This window comes from Protomyctophum parallelum (genome assembly GCF_964188405.1).
Source record: "Protomyctophum parallelum genome assembly, chromosome: 2".
Lineage (NCBI taxonomy): Eukaryota > Metazoa > Chordata > Actinopteri > Myctophiformes > Myctophidae > Protomyctophum > Protomyctophum parallelum.
Window position 1 is genome coordinate 32396377 of NC_139699.1, and position 24340 is coordinate 32420716.

The following is a 24340-nucleotide window of genomic DNA, read 5'->3' on the forward strand; positions in this document are numbered from 1 at the left end:
AGAATGACCGTAACTATAGTAGCATGAAGTTGGAGCTCCTTGCTCTCAAGTGGGCTGTGTCGGAAAAGTTTAGAGGCTATCTCCTTGGATCCAAATGCACAGTGATCACCGATAACAACCCTTTATGTCACCTATCTACAGCAAAGTTGGGAGCCATAGAGCAGAGATGGGTGGCTCAGTTATCCGTCTTTGACTTTGAAGTTAAGTACCGTCCAGGACGGTGCAATGCTGCGGCCGATGCCCTCTCTAGGCAGCCGTTAGCAGGGGAGCCCAAACCTGACCTTGATGATGCTGAATATGATGATTGTGTGACCATTTGCAATGTAATTAATAAAGGCACACCGTTAGAGCCAGCTCTAGCAACAGCGGGGATGAATTGCTACAAGGTAAAGCAGATCCGTGCCTTGGAAAATGGGGATGGCAAAGATAACCAGGGTGAGACATTGAGTAACACCCCAACTCTACCAGGGTACACCCACAGTGAGCTTCGCCAGTTCCAGGATGCTGACCCCTCTATTATTGCCTTACGTAAGTTTTGGGAGAGGCAGCGGAAACCAGGAAAAAAAGAGAGGTTGGGTTTGTCTAAATCTACCTTGTCCTTGCTGAAACAGTGGCATCGCATTCAAGAGCGAGATAGGCTGTTGTACCGAGTCATAGAAGATCCTCATGATGGAGAATGCTTTCAGCTACTGTTACCAGACTGTATGAAACCACAAGTGTTGGACAGTGTACATGGCCAGATGGGACATCAAGGCATCGAACGCACACAGAATCTATTGAGGCAGAGATGTTTTTGGGTGGGCATGTATGATGACGTTGAACAGTGGGTCAAGAAGTGTCAGCGGTGTATCATGACCAAAATGCCTCAGCCAAGGATACAGGCTCCCATTAAGCCATTTCTAGCGACAAGACCTTTGGAAGTTGTTGCAGTCGACTACACTGTCCTTGAACCCGCTTCAGATGGGCGTGAAAATGTGTTAGTAGTCACGGACGTGTTTACTAAGTTCACGCAGGCTTTCCCCACTCGTGATCAGAAGGCTGACACTACCGCCAAAGTCCTGCTCAAAGAATGGTTTATGAAGTTTGGATGTCCGGAAAGACTCCACAGTGACCAAGGAAAAAACTTTGAAAGTCAAGTAGTTGCAGAACTGTGTAAGCTTTATGGAGTGAAGAAAACCCGCACAAGTCCATACCACCCTCAGGGCAATCCACAATGCGAGAGGTTCAACAGGACTCTGCATGATCTCTTACGCACACTGCCCCCCGAGAAGAAGCGCCGCTGGCCTGAACACCTGCCGGAATTGGTCTATGCCTATAATGTGACGCCTCATGCCAGTACGGGATACTCCCCCTATTTCCTTCTTTATGGGGTCAACCCCCACCTACCTGTTGATGCGCTGCTGGGCAGTGAGCAAATGGTGGAGAAGAAAAGTGACTGGCTCGTAGTCCATCAAGAACGACTAAATGAAGCGCATACTAGAGCAAAAGAATATGCAGAACAAAAGGCAGCAGAACGAGTTTCACACCAAGAGAGCAAAGTGTTCTGTCCCCCTGTCAGCATTGGTCAGCTAGTTTACCTGAGGCACCGGCCCTCGGGAAGAAACAAGATACAGGATGCTTGGGGTCCTACCGTGTACAGGGTTGTAGAGGTGCAGGGCACTACACATGCAGTTGAACCAGTGGGAGGGGGCCCCGTCAAGAGAGTTCACAGGGTTAATTTGAGGGCATGTGCAAGTCCGGTACCAACCCCTATAGTGGTTAGAAGTGAGCCTCCTCTCAACACTCCAATGCCCTTGCTCTCTGAGTCTTGCCCAGAGGACTCAGACCCGGGGTTTGTAGTGCTTGCTGAAACATCATTCCCTGCAGTGACTCAGGAGGTCAGCACTGAATCACTTACAACCACTTCTAGTGATGTGTCACAAGGCAGTCGGGCCGAAATTGAAGCTGAGCCTGCTGCTGACTCAGTGGTTGAACCTGATGTGGATGTGTCTGTCAGTGAACCTGTGGTAGATGTACAGACTCCCGCTCCTCGCAGGAGTTGCAGAGAACATGCAGGGGTGCATCGTAATCCTTTCCATGAGCCGAGATCAATCTGTAACTCTATTTCCTTACACCCAGAGGTGTTTCTCACAGGGGATCACCAACATGGGTGTATACCTTTTCAGAGAGGCTGTTAAAGGAGAAATGTGTGCTAGTCACCGGGACGTTGACTATTTAGCAGGGGAGAATGTAGCCCAGTGGCATATATGCCTGTAGTTATATGTAAATCCACCAGGTGACACTGTCACTTTAAGAGTGCCATGTTCTGGGGGTCAAGGGTTACACTGAAAAACGTCTTGAATAATAAGAAGCAACCTGTATTTGTGGGGATTCTTTGAGAAGATCTTGATGGTAAAAATGCAATACTTGCATTGTATATTTTCAGATACAAATGTAAACACATTCTTGATGCAGTATAGTATGAGTGTATTTCCAGATGATTAAGAATACATGTTGTTGATGGTTGCAGATTGTAAACAAGAGGTGAAAGCTGAACTAGCTATTATATCAACTTGGTTGATATGAGTTGTTGTGTCTTTGTACTGTAAGTACTGCTTCTTTGTATTTCTATTTCTAATTCTACATTAAGTCAATTGTAAGGTTCATCTCTTTATAGAGGTTACTATAATGTTGTGAATGTAATGTGTTTCTCAGTGGAAAAGGGTGAAGCTTGGGAGACCATTGTTTGCTCAGTGTGTGAGTTGGCCATTCCTCATACACTGTTTGTGGTGAGTTTTAGGTTTAACTCACAATTAATGTCATTTTATTTGTTTCATTGAAATGGAATATCTCATTTCATTGTGGTATCTTTCCTATTTGTTTTATTCTAGATAGTGCCACTACCGTATTTTGTTTAGATTTATTTTATGTTACAGGCTTGCATGCCATATTTGCCAAACTGTGGCATTCTTTAATCTTTACACCAACCAACACCAACTTCTTGGGAAATAAAGAACCCCAATATATGTCTGTGTCCTGTGCCCTATTTGCCAGGTTACATTTACTTTACTTTTCGCACAGTAAGAGAAAACACAACTCCCTCCTAACATTATGAAATGTAGTGGAACAATAAAACATGTTCAGGAATTCTGACGGGCATCTTTATTGTATAGCCTCAACTTGCCTTCAAAACAATTGGAGGACAATGTTTTATGTCCGCCACACAATTTACATTTCACCTCAATGTTTTTGTCGTCCTTGGGTCGCAAGTACTCAAAATAGTGTTTAAATTTCCAACTCCCAAAGCAACCGATCTCGCTGTCATGATCCGCATTTGCCATTTTAGCGTGTGGTACTGTATTATGATTTTCGTTCTACCGGCGATTTCTGTCTGTGTATAGTATCTATGTATGTGTTACAAGGGTTCGTGTGTCTGTGAATAAATCTGTTACTGTTTACAAAACGCAGTAAGCCCGCCCACCCTGTAGACTGTCTCTGATTGGCTTACCCTGAAATCTGTCCCTACGTTAGCCAATCAATGACCTCTTCTGCGACGTGCTTTTATCAAGTTAGGGTGTAAGCCATGTGGCTGACTCAGGCTAGTATGAGAGGCAGCACAAACGAAACTGTCAACACAGAGAGTGCTCTCTCTCTCTGCACTGCAGTCAGCAGCACAGAGACGCATGATGTACTGTATGATAGACTCACGGAACTGCGAGACTTTTCACTGATCACATAAGTTGACATAACGCCATAACGCGGGTAACGCTCGCACAATAACTATAAGGCCGTTATGGAATGGGGAAATGTAAAGCGTTAGGTTACAAGTTACTGCAAATAGTAATTACGTTATGTAACGTAACGCATGTAAGGGCGTTAGTCACAACACTGGTTATAAGGCTCTATTTCTACACTGAGACCCATAAGGGTCATCCTGAACCAGTGGTGGAAAAACTGTAGTCTCCAAATGCCCCTCCCAATTGTGTTAATAGTTTAACTCCTGCTTCTCAACTGTGCTGTATTAACATCCAGTGCCACCAGGTGGATACCAGTTTTGGCCCTGTATATTGTGCATGTAATGTGCATATCATCACCTGAACACCATATTAGAGGAATTTTCGAAATCTTTTATTTTTTTCTTCTTCAAAAAGGCGTCATCAGGCGCCAATGGCAACGAGGGCGTCACGGGAAAGGCGTCATCAGGCGTCATGTGGCACTGAATGAGTTTTAAGAAGCTCCGTTTAATTTTTTTGCCTTCAGGGCGTCTTACTGGTTATTTGATTTGATTTGATTTATTTGATATATTCAAGATACAGTTAAAAACTAGAACTGCACTCCGTCGAGTGCATACTTGCTTGTTGCACACTAGTAGGCCATAAATGGCCAACTAGTGCGCAAGCAGAGCGTGCAAGTACTTTCGACCGTTATAAACTGTCACTTTTGATGCGTATGCACCGTCCCAGCAAATTGTGCCTGATACGGCAGTGGTGCCAGATTACATACATGTATACACAGGAGCATTACCTTTAATCCTCCCAACACTAAAACATATCGTCATTACGTCACCATCGAAAACCAATTACACTCTGGCATTGGGTCCTTTAATCCACATATTTCTTAAGTCATCATTGAGAGCTAGTTATACATATACTATATATGCTGGGACCAGATTACATACATGACCATATTTCTTACGTCATCATTGAGAGCTAGTCATACATATACTATGTAATTTGTAAGTTGATTAGCGGTATACTGTGGTTACTTTGCGCCAAAAACCGTCCCAGCCAACCCGCCACTTTTGATGCGTATGCAAATAAAACAGCAAATTTGTGCCCGATTTGCTGGGACCAGATTACATACATGACCATATTTCTTACGTCATCATTGAGAGCTAGTCATACATATACTATATATATAATTTGTAAGTTGATTAGCGGTATAATGTGGTTACTTTGCGCCAAAAACCGTCCCAGCCAACCCGCCACTTTTGATGCGTATGCAAATAAAACAGCAAATTTGTGCCTGATTTGCTGGGACCAGATTACATACATGACCATATTTCTTACGTCATCATTGCGAGCTAGTCATATACACACCATGTACTCTGGTCCCAGCAAATCAGGCACAATTAGCTATTTTATTTTACAGATTATAGTATAGGGAGAGATACAGAACTACCCGCATTCGTTTATTTTGTGATGTCTGTAGTTTATCTTTGGTATTTTTCGATATACTGCTGTACCAGGTTAGGCAGGTGTAATCAAAGTGACATTGGACTAATATTCTATGAGTGTGTCCTATGAGTGTCCTCATAGTGGTTTGGTCTAGGAATTTGGCGATCCTAGCTAGGAACTTAGGCCCTCATTTATCAATCGAGTGTAAAATCTGCCACAAATTCGAGTGCAGGTTTCGTAGTACACCCACGTCTCCACGGCATTTATAAAGTGATCGCAAACAGCTGATCCTTCCTTAATTTCGTTCTCACGTTAATAAATGTCACGGCTGAATTTGATCTGGCACGCCCTAAGAAATCAAGCCTCGCCCTCGTTTTTGCGACCTGAACCACTGCTATACGATCTGGAAACCATGGTTACCGTGCCTTTCTGCCCGCCTCACCCCCCTCTCTCATACACACACACACACACACACACAGACGCACACAAGCTGCACGCACACGCAACTTGCAAGCCCAACTAACTGGTGTGTTGTTAAATAAATAAACAACGAACACCTGCATGAATTAAATAAAGTTGTAGGCCTACCCTGTCTGTTCCCTCTCACCTCGCTTGCCTTGCTGTCATGTCCACGCACGCACGCACCTACATGACACATTAAATAAAGCTGTCTGTTTCTCCTCTCGCTTCGTTTCCCTTGCTGCCCGCCTCACCCCCCGCACACATATCGCAATTTTTCACTGTGTGTTGTTAGTTGTATATTAAATCATTAAAGTATTTTTAATTTAATATACAACAAGATATATTAGTGAACGAAAACCTGAACCTGTGAACCATAATTAAACTAGAAAAAGTGCCCTTCTGGGCACAGGTCTCCACCAGGTTATCCACAGATCCGTGCAGTTAGAGGTAAAAACACTTTTCGGCCAGTTATAGCGCCACCTTGAGGCTGAGTTGAAATTGTTCATGTGGCATTTCGTCCTCGGCCTAGTGGGAATGTGGGTGCACAATTTCACGGAAATCACGCGATGTGTTCATGATTTGCAGCATTTTGTTTGAAACTGAGCACTCCTGTGAACTTTGGAAGCCAATCTTAACCAATCAGGATGGAGTCTGATAAATCTGAAAGACCCGTTTCGTTGAATGGCTCTAGAGAGACTGTGTACCAATTTGCATGATGTTTGGACAAAATCTGTAGGTGTACTGTGCAAAAACTTGTTTTGCACAAAGCGGCCTCCTGGTGGCGCTATAACAGGCCGTTCTGGAAAGTTTGGGGCAGAGGTTCATGGTTGGCATCCAGGGAGTGTGTGTGCAAAATATGGCATCGACCGGGTTAACGGTGGCCGAGATTAGCTGTTCACGGACACACGGACACACGGACACACGGACGGACGGACGGACGGACACGCGGACGGACGGAGTGCAAAACATACTCTCCCCACATGCCTTCGGCCTGGTGGAGACAATAACAAATAGGCACACACACGCTGCTGTTTTGCATGGTGCTCCTCCTGTCCAGTGTGTCTGTCTGTCTGTCTGTCTCTCTCTATCACAGTGGTCCGTCCGTGACCAACTGACCATGCACGTTCCGACGTTCGACAGTCTATTTAGATTGCCTCGCAGACGTTAGTCACTGTTTGCTTTCAAGAAATGACGTACGGCTGCAGCTACGCCAATGTCCAAGGCGAGGACTATAATTATTATTATTATGATGACTATGAGAGAGAGAGAGAGAGAGAGAGAGAGAGAGAGAGAGAGAGAGAGAGAGAGAGAGAGAGAGAAAGAGAGAGACGGACAGCAAGAAGAGGGAGAGGATAGATCGAGAGAGAGACAGAGAAGAGCGAGAGAAGGGAGGGGGGGGGGGTTGTTTATTTATATTATTATTTGGGATCGGTGCGGACTGCGGAGTGAGTGAGTGAGCGATTGATTGATTGATTGCGTGGTGGCGGCAGCCGGTCACTCAGGGGAATGAGAGAGAGACAGAGAGAGAGGGGGAGAGAGAGGGAGGGGGAGAGAGGGAAATAATTAACCTGTGCAGTTGGTGCGCTTTGTGCGCTCCGGAGAATTATACCTTTCGGAATGGCGGGGCGAATTTTTCCATGGGGAAACATCGCCATTCCGAAACAAAAAGTAACTTCGGAATGGCGGTGGTTCTGAATGGCGGTGCGTAACCGCCGCCGGCCGGGCTGTCAACTGTCATATGAATGTGCAGCAAAAACCGTATATAGCCTCATGTGGCTGGTGGTTGCTTGGCTGGGTAATATACCTATATATCTCCGATGCAGTTCCCACTTGCGCTGGGAGCCTGGCACGGTTTTTGATTGATTGAATTAAATATTTATTAACAGTTTGTAGAATTTACAGTACATTTTAAGCACAAACTCAATACAAAGACTGTCAACTGTGAGTGGACGACCCAATTAAGCATTACACTGCGCACATTCGTATTATGAAAGGCATATCGGCCCGTGTTGAACGCACTGGCCCGTGTTGAACGCACACACATTATGGCTTACCGCGTTGCTGAATATTTTAGCATTGTGGGAGTGTCCATATGTTAATTATTTTCGCTTTGCGCAATTTGCTATTAAGCCCCTTGACCTAAAGACACTCAGCGCATAACGATTAGACGTGGGTCTGACCACCTCATAAACGCAAAAAGCACTGTTTGATTTGACACTTGAGCGGCTCTGTGAGGCTGCTAGAGTGTTGCCATGTCTGTTTATTATAAGCGGCTTATTTTTCTGTAAAGTTGCTTTCGTGTGGTTGCTTTTCTTGTTTCTAAAGTGGTTATTTGGGCTTTTCTCCTAATGTTGTTTAAACCAGTGATCCTCACACAGCACATTCCCATGTCAAGGATCCCCAGATGAATGCATTTGCCCAACTAAGGACGGCTAATCCAAAAATTAAATAAAAAGATTACTTTTGAAAATAGCAGATCTATACCAGCTCACAATGCATCACATTCATTCATTAAAACTATGAACTCTGACTGCAGGGGGATATATAATGATCATTATAACAATGTGCAAGAACATATTTAAAAAGAAGGAAGAACTTTATATTTGTGGACAATCAAAATATGTTTTTTTATTTTAATGTGGTGTCATTCAAATTAATCTGGATATGGCAGACTCACTATTTAGAAAATAAAAACATGGCACTTCATTTAAAATAGGTTACAGACCCCTGTTATATGCGCTTCTTTTGGGATTATTTTTATAGACCTATTTAGTTGTTTCTATGGGACATGGCAACACTGCAACAGCTGCTCTCTGCTGGGCAAAGAGAGAGGCTTTCTTTGGTAAAAATGTTGAGATTAGAAACGGCCATAATTCTTACATTTCTCAACCTTTAAAATAAATAAAAACATCTCCATAATCCTTGGGAACTTTGCTTTCATACGCTGTATCACACCCGATTCAAGTCTTCTTAAATAAAATGCTACGAGCGAACTCAGCGAAGACCATACCATCGGGGCCACAGCATTACGCAGCACGCATTCAACTCATTCCTTCCTCGTGATTTGAATGAAATAAAATATAATAAACGTTATTTTACTGTTTTTTTTTCAATAGAAACAAATAAAGAGCGTGTGTAGGGTGTAGGCTACTGTGTGCAAGTGCAACAGTGCATATACATGCATGCACTAGGCTATATTTCTTCCGTGTCGGGATGGTGATTGAGCTCTTCAAGTTCACAGCCCGTTTGTCTTTCAGAAAAAAACGTTGATATTAGCCTATAAACACTCATGGTTCTCTCATTTCTCAACCGTTTTATTAAATGTAAAAATCTCCATATTCCTTAGGAATCTTGCTTTCATTCGCTGTATGGTACATGGTTCTATCGTTATCGAATTAAACAATATCAAACAAACTTGCATGTTCGGGGGTTAGGGTTAGGGTTTTGAGGCATAAAGGTGACAGCATGCAGTGCAATAGGAATAATTAACCCAAATGTGACAAAGGCATGTCATGTATTCTATGGTGCCAGCCTGAAGAAATGTAATACTACGATCCCCAAAGTGCGCATTCCGTATGTGACATCAGCTGACTGGTAAATAGAATAGTACGGACATGTTGATTGGGTACGTCTCAAACACGCCTTAAACACACCCATGACTAATTCAAGGCCGTTTTGCGCACTCCGCGGGGTGTCAAAAGCGCTTCTTAACATGCCCAAAATTGCAATATGACATACCACACGCCCCCAGATCATAATACTGTAATTAGATTAGTAATATAGAAGTAAGTAAAATAGAAGTCCTAAATCAACCCCTTTGAGACATACAAATAGACATTTCTATGTAGCTAAAGTACAGAACAGGAATTCATCATATGGGAAGCAAAAAAGGGAAAAGATACAATATACAGTGAGGGAAAATGGGGGGGGGGGGGATTCAGATTTTACAGAGGCCAGTTTCGAATTGCAGCCATTTGGCATTGAGCGTCGGGTTTATTATATTGCACATACCGTACATACCGTAAGAAAGACATCGGCCTTCATGCTGTAGATTAGGCTACAGTAGGCTATACCACGTTGGGACTGCTGCACTATACTCTCCAACGTCCCGTCATGGAAATATTTCAGCACAGACAGCCCAAATCCTCGCATGTATGCGCTCATGCAAAACACTGTTTAAATGGCTTAAGCATCTCTTGCAACATTGTTTTTAATTGCACGATTTTATCTACTACTAATTTCATATGACACATGTATTCCTTAACATTTTTATTTATTTATTTTTTACATGTAGCCCATATACATTATACATACCTTTTATATAAACATTTTAGGAGTGAATACATATATGTTTAGATGCCTGTGACTGCCTCTCAGCAGTTCAGACAAGGCTGCTCCGCTTGTGTAAAACAGAAAAACAGCGTACGCCAGCTGAAGAGTAGACGTGACTATTTGTCCTACTCAAGTTCAATTTCAAGCTTTGCCGGAAATGTTAAATGCCGAAAATGTCGGTAATTTCGGCGTGCGCCCATATTTTGGCGTACGCACGGTTGATAAATGAGGGCCTTAGTCCTTGCGTGGATCTTGCCAATAACAGATAGGGGATTCACACTGAGACGGACTGAATCCGTTTCATTGGAACCGTTTTCGAATACGGTTGCCTGGTCCCCGATGGCCATGATTCACATTGCCCGAGATTCAACAGCGCACCCGGGTACACTTGCATAACACACTTTAATCCTCCTGATGACGGTGTGCTTGATGGCTGGCGCGCACGGACACTGACCATCAACTGTGCGACATTGTCTCAAATAAATCCAGACACACTGAATTGCATTGCCTCTTTGGCTTTTTGCCGTTATACTACTTGTCAGCCTGCCTGCTATTCACAGTGTCAGTCAGTTCTGTGCTCCAGTGTATTAGTTTGCTATGGATTCTACTTCAGCATTATTATTATTTTGTTTTACTTTGGAAACTGACTGTGCCAAGCAAAGCCCAAGAGCCACGTGTAGTCCGCAGAATAAGATCAGCGCGGTGCTGCGCGTATAAGCAGATTCAACAGGAGAAGGGCGGCGTTGAGAAATGCGCTGGTGTTACGCATCGTGCAGAGGCTGTGTTTTTTTTTGTTGACGCTTGGCTCGTCGACTGCATGCATTCACATTGGAACGATCCGTATCTGAATACACTTCAACGGTCCAGAGACCCTCCCCCCATGCGGTCCCGGGGACGGTTGGGCGATCCGCTCCCGGGAACGGTACGCATCATTCACACTACCACAACATCTGCCAAGTGGTCCCGAGTGCGCACCCGGGACCATAGTGTGAATCCCCTATGAGTGAGCCATCGATTCACTGGTCATGTTCTGGTCTAGTGTGCATGTGCAACCTAGATAATTATGTAACAGATGTTTTCACCTGGAGTATAACTCCGTTACATTCAACTGAAAAGTTGGATATCTCTCTTAAATTGTGTCTTGAAGCAAAACCTATACATTCGGATTTACCCAAATGCAGGGATAACTTGTTATCACTTAACCATCTGTTGACTTTTATTAACTTGTTTTCTAGAGAGCGACTAACTGATTCCAAGCACACAACTGTCACCAGTAGTGCAGAATCATCTGCGTACAAAAATAAAGGACATGAACAGGCTGCATCCATGTCATTTATGTACAACAAAAATAATAAAAGGACCTATTATGCTTCCTTGAGGAACTCCACAGGTGAGTTTTTTCGGCTCCGAGAGCAAACCACCTGTTTCGACCATTAGGAATCTGTCTGAAAGGTAGGACTGTATCAGTGACAGAGCCTCAGTTTTAAAACCTATTGCCTTTAATTTATATAATAATATCTGGTGATTGACTGTGTCAAAGGCCTTCTGAAGGTCCAGCATGACCATCCCGCAGTACTTAGCCATTGTCAACTTCCTTTTTTATCAGGTCAGTTAGTAGGCAGGATTCAGTAGAGTGTGACTGTCTAAAACCCGACTGTAAGTTATAAAAAATGTCAAACTGATTTACATAATTTGAAATCTGTTCGTGGATAACTCGTTCTAATATTTTGCTAAGAATGCTTAAAATAGATACTGGCCGGTAATTACTTACGTCATCCCTCCGGCCTTTATTATGTAGGGCAGTAACTCTGGCCTTTTCAAATTCAAGAGGCACCTTTGCTTGGGAGATTGAAAGATTTATAATGTGTGTTACATATGGAGCTATCACCTCAGCTCCATCCCGCAAAAAAGTGGCAGGGATGGCATCTACGTAGGCCTGTTGCTTTGGCAGCATCTAATCCTCTTAAAATCTTTGCAACTGTTTCCTTTGGTATTTGTGAGAAAGAGAACTGCTATTTCCCTATGCCTTTGGCCTTGTAATAATGATTTACTTGGGTTTCTCATTATTCACCTGTACTAACAGGGAGTTTCTGGACTAAATTATTAGCAATATTGGTGAAAAACTCATTAAAGTTCTCTGCCACACTGGCTTTATCAAAGGTTAAGGAACCATTTATCATAAGACCAACATTTTCGTTTTTCGTTTTGGGCTTATCTTTGGTCCCTATAGTAACTTCAGGGTTGCCCAGAGCTTTTTTGAGTCACTTTTATGTTCTTCGATCTTATTCTTAAAAAATGTTTTTTGGCTTCTTCCACCATTTGTTGTACTTTATTTTTCAACTTTTTGAATTTACTATCTAGTTCTGGTATCCTGTTTCTCTTAAATTTCTTAAATAAATTTCTTTCCTCAATATTTATTCATCCATGGCTGTGTTCTTTGTTTTATTCTAACCTTCTTTGTTGAAGCTATTTTATCTAAAACATTAAGAAACGTACTTTGAAATTGGTATAATTACTTGCGCAAGCAGAGCGTGCACGTACTGCAATCGGCTGGGTGTGTCGGTGTTGTCCACCGACCAATAAGGCACCACCATTCTTGATGACTAAGGTACGTTTGGTGATCGTATGTATGTATGTCGGGGTAAGAATGGTGATCCCTTATTGGCTGTTGATGGTGATGTAACTAAGGTACGTTTCAAGGTTGGTATAAGGTCAATAACGGGTCTAAAGGATTTACTACAGCAGTTGTATTAGACATTAGTTAGTAGCACTCAAAGTAGACTCAAAGTAGATTTACTACTAAGCGGTGATGCCAGTGGTGCGTGCACCTCATGGCACGCTCTGCTTGCGCACATGTAGGCCATACATGGTAGTCCAGGCAAAGTAGCATTTCCAGACAGACTAATTAAAAGATAATTTTTTTCACCATAGATCATCTCTATGAGGTGTATAGAATAACATACTAAAAGTCCTAAGAAATCCTAGATGCGGAAATATGTTTAATTCTCATCAATTCAAGATGTGTGCTAATACCTCGAGAAAACTAAACACCCTAATGGGCTTTTCTTTTTATTTTGTCCTATCACAATGAAACTTTCCACAATGAATCTTAACATGAAAACTAAACTTCTTTGTATTACAAGTTTCTCTGAAACTTAATTTGAATATGCAAATTAGCTTAATATATATTGAATATGCCCACATTTGCATATCACGAAAATTACTTTTCCCCAAAATGTATAATATTTACATTGTTGTTTGTTAATGATATCAAACACACTGATCAGACTTTCATGAACCATTTCATCGAAATATTGTGACTTCATAGAATAACATCAAAAACACCATTCATATGTATGACAAATGTATGTATGACAAATGCATAAATCCGTCAAATCGTCCTCCAACCATCCTACTGCTAATGGTTGATGGCAATGCTGCTTTTGGACTGGCCTCTAACCTGAAACCTGCCGGGCTTGGTTGTACCTACCGGGGGCATAACCCCCACCGGTATAGTCCTCAGGGTCACAGAGGCCAGGTGACCTACCTCTGGGAGGACATCCCCTGGCTGCAGCAGTGTCTCAGTCCATTCCAGTCTTCTTGTTCCTGTACTCTGCAGACGCGCCTGAAGCTGTTGCAGGCCATCTCCCACCTCCAGGTAGACTCCATCACACATCTCCCACCTCCAGGTAGACTCCATCACACATCTCCCACCTCCAGGTAGACTCCATCACACATCTCCCACCTCCAGGTAGACTCCATCACACAGCTCTCCCACCTCCAGGTAGACTCCATCACACAGCTCTGTCACCTCCAGGTAGACTCCATCACACAGCTCTCCCACCTCCAGGTAGACTCCATCACACAGCTCTGTCTCCTCCAGGTAGACTCCATCACACAGCTCTGTCACCTCCAGGTAGACTCCATCACACAGCTCTGTCTCCTCCAGGTAGACTCCATCACACAGCTCTGTCTCCTCCAGGTAGACTCCATCACACAGCTCTGTCACCTCCAGGTAGACTCCATCACACAGCTCTGTCTCCTGCAGGTAGACTCCATCACACAGCTCTGTCGCTACAATTATGTTGTGCGTTTCCTACTCCTTAAAGGTTTCACATGTGACATTATTTCATTTATTTTTAATGTCACAATCCCTTTAATGTGTTGCAAATTCATCCATCCATTCATCTTCATCCGCTCATCCGAAGTCGGGTTGCAGAGAGTTCCAGACTTCTCTTTCCTGGGCCACGTTAGCAGGGGAACCTCCCCTGTTGTTGCTACCTTGTCGTGGTGGGGAGGCTTGTGTGCCTCTGTGACCCTGAGGACTATACGGGTGGGGGTTATGCCCCCGGTAGGTACAACCAAGCCCGGCAGGTTTCAGGTTAGAGGCCAGTCCAAAAGCAGCATTGCCATCAACCATTAGCAGTAGGATGGTTGGAGGAAGATTTGACGGATTTATGCATTTGTCATACATATGAATGGTGTTATTCTATGAAGTCACAATATTTCGATGAAATGGTTCATGAAAGTCTGATCAGTGTGTTTGATATCATTAACAAACGACAATGTAAATATTATACATTTTGGGGAAAAGTAATTTTCGTGATATGCAAATGTGGGCATATTCAATATATATTAAGCTAATTTGCATATTCAAATTAAGTTTCAGAGAAACTTGTAATACAAAAAAGATTAATTGTGGAAAGTTTCATTGTGATAGGACAAAAGAAAAAAAAAGCCCATTAGGGTGTTTAGTTTTCTCAAGGTATTAGCACACATCTTGAATTGATGAGAATTAAACATATTTCCGCATCTAGGATTTCTTAGGACTTTTAGTATGTTATTCTAGACACCTCATAGAAATGATATCTGTTGAAAAAAATTCTCTTTTAATTAGTCTGACTTTTGGGTCTAAAATGGGCTAGATTGCCTGGCCTATGGCACAAGTTGGCATCTCGAGAGAGATCAAATAATTATAAAGAAGAAAAAAATACTTAATATCAATACTTTTTGAAAAGTCTATGGGGGGGGGGGGGGCAGGGACTGCAACGCTTATAGAAAAGGACAGAGTGAGACAAGCAGACTGGGGCAGGATGGGAATGTAAGGAAACAAGGTAAAGATGAAGGGAAGAAGGAAGTGACCACAGGGGAGTCTTGGATCGTATAGTTAGAACCAGGGGAGGCCCAGGCAGCTGAACTTGATACATTTCAGGGCCATGAACCTTCTTTTCCCCAGAGAAAATCTGAGCTTGTGCAATGTGGGGAACTCTTATGTTTTCAGCCTTGCACGGAAACCCCAGAACACATGGGGTTAGACTAGACGAGAGACGGGAAACCCAGACAGCTCGCTGTGACTTCACACGTTCTCTGACAGCAAAACTAAATCACACTGACCTTCAATCAGATGCATAAAGCCAAACCAGTGACTGACATTTGTGATTGCACGCTATGTCCATAGAGCAGGGGTCCTCAACGTTTTTGGCTGGGGGAAACCCCGACAAGTCTCGCGACCCCCCACTGCCACCCTCCCCACCATCAATACAAATTGACTGCTACAATAACCTTAATAATAGAGAAAATACATCATCATGTAAACTCAAAATTTCAATTTTCCAGCCATTCAGTTGCAAAAACATTAAAAAAATATATATTGGCCCAGGCGGTGGCGTAACCGTCTGGGCACCCGACTGGTAATCCAGTCGCAGTGTGCCGCGGGTTCGACTCCCGAGCCCGACACGGCCTTCACTGCATGTCTTCCCCCATCTCTCTCCCGTTTCCTGTCAGCCTACTGTCTGTCCCTTCAAAAACCAATATATCTTAAAATATTAGTATATATATTATTATTTTTCCGCGACCCACAGGTTGAGAACCCCTACCATAGAGGGAATGCGCATGCATAAAGTGAGTGGCAAATCGAGTGGTAAACGTCGTTTAATGTCATTTAATGCAATCAGATAAAACGTTTCTGTTTGGAGGTATGGGCTGCCACGGTCAGAAAGTAGTTTTTTGCTACTCAGTAGGCGTTCCCGCATAACTTCCGGGTATGATGATGTCACACGCATACCCTCTATACTGGCTTCTAGGATAATAATCACAATAATAATTTGACAACATTATGCAATGCATGGAAGCATAACTTCCATGCAACTGACACTAGGCCTTGTGTGTCAAGACATTTATAGGGCAATATTGGACATCAACAAATAAACTAGATCTGTACAACATGCTTAGAAAAGTGTACATTTTAAAAGACAGACACAAAGTTTGCACAAATCATCATATAAGTTATTTAGAGCACTGGTTCTCAAAATGAGGCCTCAAGGGGGCCTTAAGAGCGTTCCGGGAGTCCATGGGGCTGTAACTCAAAGGCTAAAAAAACAAATGGATCTTGGGTCCATTTTGTTCCAGTTATACACTCTGAGACTTAAATTAGGATTTGACTGTGTAGTGTAGGTTGTCTAAAGAGATACAAATCATATCAAATGGGGGTTCCATGGCCTAATGCATAACAAACTGGGGGTCCTTGAAATTAAAAAGGTTGAGAAACGTTGGCCCTGATCATCTTTATCTTAAAAAAAAATCTATGTTTAGTTGGCCTGTGCTGAACTATTGCTACTGCAATTTAGCTATGAATGAGTTAAACACATGCGTGTGTCCCTGATTATAAAAGAATATTTCTAGTACTTATCTAGAGATAATATTCAATTTAATACACAGATAAACTACATCCATTGTTTGTTTGTATATGTCTTTAAATACAGCCAACCGCGTTTACATCTCTGCCAGCTACCTGAGGAGTACACCATACCTTTAAAAAAAAGAAATAGGGCAATATTTTCGCAAATACCATCACAACGTGATATAGAATAGATTACTTAGTACACCATACCTTTCAAAGAAATAAAATAGCACAATATGTTCACAAATACCCCACAACGTGTAGAATAGATTTGCTATTTTTGACCATTTTAACCAGTATAAAATAGTAAATACCACAATATTATAATCCAAATTCCAGATTATTCTACTCTTATATAACAATATTGATATAATATTGATATATATAGCCCAGTCCTATTCAGAATATTGAGCTAAACGACACCAATATGGAAATCAAGTGAATCAAATCTGAGAGATAGAGTGAGTGTTGCCACATTAGTTCAGGTTACCTGAGATCCAGAATGCAATCAGGTCCTTGTTCCTTCCAGTCAGGGAATGCTCAATAAAATAATTGAGTAGATTGTCTGGGCCAAGCAGTCTGCATACACCTGGAAAACAAGACACATTTTTTTTTAATAATCACACGTTATCGTGAACACATGAGATCTGATTAAGGTTTAGACTTGTTGACAACTTGACACCCTCAGATAAATACTGAAATGAGGTACCTTAAACAGTTTATGTTTCAAATCCATCTGGACCTTCAGACGCTCCTGCAATGTGATTGTATTTGACATTATCTGATGGATGGCTGTGGATCTTGTTATTGTTTAGACTCCCAAGTCTGATTCAGAGTGCCTATATGTTTAATGGCAGTACAGTAAGCTCATTACTGAAAGCTTAATGACAAAAAACAGTAGTCTATATTTTAAAAGTGTGGTGGTTGGCAAAAGTCATTTTTAAAATTAGGAATCTCTGTGAAAACACAAAGAGCTTTGCTAAAGAATGCATACATGTTGCAGTCAGGTCAGACTGACTTTGAGCCCATGGAGGTTTTGATCAAGGCCACATAGTATTAGTGGTAAGCCCAACAAAAGACTTCCAGTTCTTCCTGGCTGCAATAAAGACAGGCAAGAATTGTGAGATTAATATATTATATGATGTAACCTGATGTTTCATTCATTGGTAATAAATCTAAATGCATCAGATGATTGGCACAGTATACGCCAAGGCAGATTCACACACACACATGTTCAGAATCCAAGATTACATACACTAAGTCCACATTCGATACACATCTGCTTGACGTGCAAGTCTGCATGCGATCTCTCATTGCGCATAAAATGTGTGACAGGGCAGCCCAGGTATCTTTGAAACGTGACATAACAAGTCTGTTTCACATCACACAACTACATCTGGCTTTGAAGAATTGACTGGATATTAGCATTTGCACTGATAAACCTTACGTACCATGAGCATGGATCAGATTACCCTTTTTCTTAAATCCCTATAATTTTGAGCCAATATTTGATTGAGACAGGTCATTTGTGAAACTTGGACTTTGTTAATGTAACAGGACTCTGTAGGTGTCTGCTTTCCAGGTTAGGATGATTGATTGCAGAGCGTGCCAACAAATTCCACTGTGATAGGAGGGAGCAGAACGTTGACCGCACCACCGCTGCACCACTCAAAACTGGTGCTCAAAACTCCAGGCTTAGATTCTGTTTAGCACAGAGTAAGGGCCGATTCATACTCCTATTTTATCGCTGTTTCGGCGCTGTAGTGCCGAAATGATTTCGGCTCGTCAGAAAATTTCAGTAGCACCAAAGAGCCGACTTTAGGACGGCACCCACCCCCCCGAACCTAAAATGACGTCACATTGTAGGCTCTACAGCGCCGAACCGATTTTATTCGGCTCTAAAATAGGATCTAACACAAGAACATGATACTGGGTATTCTGCAGCAGAGAACAAATGTGTAAATAAAAACAGGAGATTGTATCAATTAGATAAGATTTAGAAAGCCTGGGTGAAGGGTTATTAAAAATGTAAGACAAACAGTTTTTTTATTTTTATCAATATGAATCCATCAGGTCTGGAACACTGCCCCTTTTAATGCACTTCCCGTGAGATAGCCTATACAAGATTTTTTTAAATTATCTTTTATCATGTTTGTCTAAAAAACTGCACGCACACGGGCAGATGCAAAAGATGCAAAGATCACAGCATAATTTGTCGCGTTGTCACTTTGTAAAATCTGTTGCTCACAGTCGATGACGTCATCAAGCGTGCGTCCGTAGTGGCGTGTGTCATTGCAGCTACAGTTGTAGCTGTTTAGCTTTGCATCTGTAAGTTGAACCCAGCTCAGCTTCAATTTGTAGCTTTATAGCGTCATAGATTTTGCAGCAGCAGCTACAAACGTTGGATGCATCTTTGCATCTTCATGTCGTCGGCTTCCATTGACAATGAATGGTAGACTGTATCTTTGCATTATTATTATAGAATTATATATTATATGAGTGAGGGGTATGATGTTGCGAGACCCGAAACCCCGGTGACCTTGGGATTCATCACTGAGGATACGTCTCAGGTGCATCCATGCAATATTTTTTCGTTCTTAGTTGTTCTATTTACAGTGACTCATAGGAATAGTATGTGACAACCAACCGGGTATAGTCTGGTGACCACCGGAGAGACGGGTGACACGGTAGACGGCACCCAGGAGCAGTATGGGTTGGCGCCCCAGACTGTGTCTTCCGTGAGGAGGAGGCCCAACAGACCACGGTAAGGCCTTCAGGGGGGCCATTCAAGCCGCAAGCGGAGCCTGCAGCACCACCGTTGGCCCCGGTGGAGCCTGCGGGACCATTGCGGCTCAAGAATCCACCACTCCTGAGTGAAGTGTCTGGTGCTGGGAGTATGGTGGTGCAACGCGCAGGTCCTGGCTGCACCTGGTGAGAGCAGGAGTGGACCTGATGAGATGTACGAGGGGCCCGGACAGGAGTCAACCCACAGAGCCTAGTCCTTCCACGCGCCAGACCTCCCAGTCCCGGCAGAGTAGTTCGGGAGCGGTGGACTGTCTTTCCTTAATGGGACTGATCGTGGATAGCTACTGGGACGTAAGTCGTGACTTGATCACCCTGGCTGGGTCACCTGAGTTGAGGGGTATGATGTTGCGAGACCCGAAACCCTGATGACTTTGGGATACATCACTGAGGATACGTCCCAGGTGCATCTATGCGATGTTTATTCGTTGTTATTATTGCAATACTCTCTACAGTTTGTTCTTTTCAGCCCCACTATCAGGGGGTTCTTAGGATGGCACTGGCCAGACTAATAACGTGGATTCACTGACGCTTCCTCCCCGCATATGAGTCTGGACTTCATCCCATAGACAGAGAGTATGCGGAAGTTGTAGAAATCTGAAAATGACCGGGGCCAATCAGTGACTGCGTTTCAACGAGCTACAACCTGCAGTCTCTGATTGGTCCATGGTGATGTTTCCCATATAGTTTAGTGTTACACATTAAACGCCATTATTTCTAAGGTTGTCTTTGCAAAGACGGCAGAAATCATTAATATCCAACATAAGCTCGCTCACGTAGAAAGTACACTGAACAATACGTTCAGTGTAAAAAACCTAATGTCATTTGTACAAAAATAAGTGGAGAGCCGTGAGAGAACGGCCAATCTTACGCAAGGAACGCATGTCCCCCAGAGCGAGAATCAAGAGAGCGCTCAGAGCGCAACTGGGAGAAAATAACGGAAAAAAGGAAAACCTACAGCGGCGGCGCTGCCTCGACAGCTGCATTCCATGCTGCGAGTTTCAGAGATGATTCAAAATGCATATTCTGTAATGGTAATCACAAATCCAAGAACTGTACTGAACTGACTGTTGAACTAAGAAGAGAAACACTGAGGAAACAAGGCAGGTGTTTTGTATGTCTGGTAGGCAGGCATGTCGCGCGTAATTGTAGAACGCAGGGCATTCACTGTGAAGAGTGCGGGCGCAGACACCACAAAACAGTTTGCAATCAAACAGCCAGTCAATATGCAGCGCATGATAGACGTGCCGACCACGGCAACGACAGACAGGCTGACCACAGTGTTGCAGATGCAGTTAGTAGTGTAGCAAGCAACTCTGACAATAGTAAAGTATTACTGCAGACAGCTACCATTTGGATAGATGCACCAACGCCAAGTAGCCAGGTGCCTATTAGATGGGGGTTGCACCCGCAGTTTCATTAAAGAGGATATTCCCAGAGCACTTAACCTGCCAGTTATAGGTAAAGAAACGTTGAATATGTATGTGTTTGGTTCCAAAACACCCCAGAGAATTACCTGCAGGAAAGTGAAGGCTCGTTTGAGAAATATTAAGAACAATCAAACTATCAAAGCATTGATGTCCATTTATTGGAAACACCCAAGTTGAGCTCTTCTATGATTAAAGCGCCAAACGGAAAGATAAGGAGGGACTTGGCGGAGACCAATATTGGAAAATGGTCACAGGAAAAATGGAGAGACTGAATGAAGGTGTCATGTATGTAGATTGTAGACAGAGTCGAACCCAAGTGCAGAGTAAATAATAATAAAGAATAAGGCAGATCTTACACGGAAGCAGTAGGCAGGAATCAGGCAATTGCAGAATGACAATGAAGTCAAAACAGGAATCCACAGACAAGCAACCATGACAACAAACTATGAACTCACAATGAGAGTTTGTGAAGAGTCCAGTTTTATAGGAGCAGGTTGATAGGCAAAGTGTTCACAGGTGGCTGACGAGGGAGTTGAAGACAGGTGTGTAAATGGGACTGCAGTGTGGTGGAAATGAATGTGGGAGTGGCCATGGTGGAGTCACAGACTGAGGGGGAGAGAGAATGTGAGAGTACCCCCCTCTCAAGGGACGGATTCCAGACGTCCCACAACCTTAATGAGGGACGAGCAGGGTGGGTGGAGGGGGTCTGGAGGAGGGACACCGGGGCTGGGCAGGTGATCTCAGGTGGGCGGCCGGGACGATGGCCAGAGGCAGAGCTGCTGACTTCAGGGGGACGGCCTGGAGGCCGACACGAGGCGGAGGGGTCGTCTGGCGGACGACCGGGAGGCCGAGACGAGGCGGAGGGGTCGTCTGGCGGACGACCGGGAGGGCGAGACGAGGCGGAGGGGTCGTCTGGCGGACGACCGGGAGGCAGAGACGAGGCAGGAGAAACTTGGGCCTTAGGCAGGGATGTCACAGGCTCAGGAGGCGACGCAGGAGGTGCTGCAGGCTCTGAAGGCGATGCCGGAGGTGCTGCAGGCTCTGAAGGCGATGCCGGAGGTGCTGCAGGCAGAGGCGATGCCAGAGGTGCTGCAGGCTCGGGAGGCGATGTTGCAGGAACCAGGGCTGCAGCGGAAACAGGAGCCGGGCTGCAGCGGAAACAGGAGCCGGGCTGCAGCAGGAGCTGGAGCTGGGCTGCAGCAGGAGCTGCAGGAGCCGGGGCTGCAACAGGAGCTGTAGGAGCCGGGCTGAAGCGGGCGGAGCTGCAGGAGCAGAAGCTGCAGGCGGAGGAGACGAAGCTGCAGGCGGGGCTGCAGGCGGAGATGAAGCTGCAGGCGGGGCTGCAGGCGGGGCTGCAGGCGGTGCTGCAGGCGGAGCTGCAGGCTGTGCTGCAGGCGGAGCTGCAGGCGGTGCTGCAGGCGGAGACGAAGCTGCAGGCGGGGCTGCAGGCGGTGCTGCAGGTGGAACTGCAGGCGGTGCTGCAGGTGGAACTGCAGGCGGTGCTTCAGCTGGAACTGCAGGCGGTGCTTCAGCTGGAACTGCAGGCGGTGCTGCAGGCGGTGCTGCAGTCAGTGCTGCAGCTGGAACTGCAGGCGGGACTGCAGGTGGGTTGCAGACTCATCACTCCAAGCCGTACAGTGTGATGAGCTGGCTGGGAAGCAGGAAGCAAGCTGGTCTCAAAATCATTAAGCCTCCCACGGACAACAGTCAAGTGAGGAACAAAATGGCTAAACCATGGCTTCTCTTTGAACCACTGCTGCTGGGTTGAAATCTGCCTCTTAAGTTCAGCATGCAGGTTAGGGGGAGAGGCCACGAGACGATCCACAACATTCTCAAATTCCCCCACCTTCCTCTTGAATTGTTGTAACTCTGCTGGGTTCATGTTTATGGTCAGTTCATACTGTCATGGATGTAGACAGAGTCGAACCCAAGTGCAGAGTAACAACAAACAAGTAGTAGATATCTATAAAGTATTTAATAAAGAATAAGGCAGATCTTACACGGAAGCAGTAGGCAGGAATCAGGCAATTGCAGAATGACAATGCAGTCAAAACAGGAATCCACAGACAAGCAACCATGACAACAAACTATGAACTGACAATGAGAGTTTGTGAAGAGTCCAGTTTTATAGGAGCAGGTTGATTGGCAAAGTGTTCACAGGTGGCTGACGAGGGAGTTGAAGACAGGTGTGTAAATGGGACTGCAGTGTGGTGGAAATGAATGTGGGAGTGACCATGGTGGAGTCACAGACTGAGGGGGAGAGAGAATGTGACAGAAGGACTAGTTGCACTGGAAAGTGTATTTGGATGGCTGGTACAAGGAGAAGTCACCACGCTATTAATATGACTGAAGTTGTGGACATTGAAGTGATGCACATCAGCGTCGGAGAGGAACAGGCACTGTCAGATCAGTTACACAGCTTTTGGCCGTGCATATCCACAGATATCCCAAGCCGTGCATATCCACGGATATCCCAAGCCGTGCATATCCACGGATATCTCAAGCCGTGCATGCCTATTCCCACTATAGGCTGAGGAAGAAATGCCACTTGACAGTTTTCAAATCAACCTCATGGTGGCGCTACAACAGGCCAAGTTGCGTCTCACACACACACACACACACACACACACAAACATGTTTAAATTACTCCTAAACATTTTGCCAAACATCACACCCTCTCCTATCCTCCTGGTGGAGACCTGTGCCCAGAAGAGCACTTTTTCTAGTTAATTTCTGCATCTCTTAGGGCCCATTTAACCATTATAATGCAAGTTCAGTGTCTTGAATGAGATGTGCTGTGAGTTTGCATATCTGCTATTTTCCAGCATTGGACCGTTGCACAATGAAGTATAAACAAGGCTGGTAATTTATACGTCGTTTTTAGAATCCTCCTTCTCAGGAGCATATCCACGGATATCCAAAGCATATCCACGGATACCCCAAGCCGTGGGCTGAGGAAGAAATGCCACTTGACAGTTTTCAAATCAGCCTCATGGTGGCGCTACAACAGGCCAAGTTGCGTCTCACAGACACACACACACACACACACACACACACACACACACACACACACACACACACACACACACACACACACACACACACACAAACACAAACAAACATGTTTAAACTAGAAAAAGTGCCCTTCTGGGCACAGGTCTCCACCAGGATTTCTTCCTCAGCCTAGTGGGAATATGCGTGCACAGTTTCATCGCAATCGGACGCTGCGTTGAGGAGTTGTGGCGATTTGTACAGCACTCCTGTGAACTTTGGAAGCCAATCTTAACCAATCAGGATGGAGTGTGAGAAATCTGAAAGACCGGTTTCGTTGAATGGCTCTAGAGAGACTGTGTACCAATTTGCGTGATGTTTGGACAAAATCTGTAGGTGTACTGTGCAAAAACTTGTTTTGCACAAAGCGGCCTCCTGGTGGCGCTATAACAGGCCGTTCTGGAAAGTTTGGGGCAGAGGTTCATCGT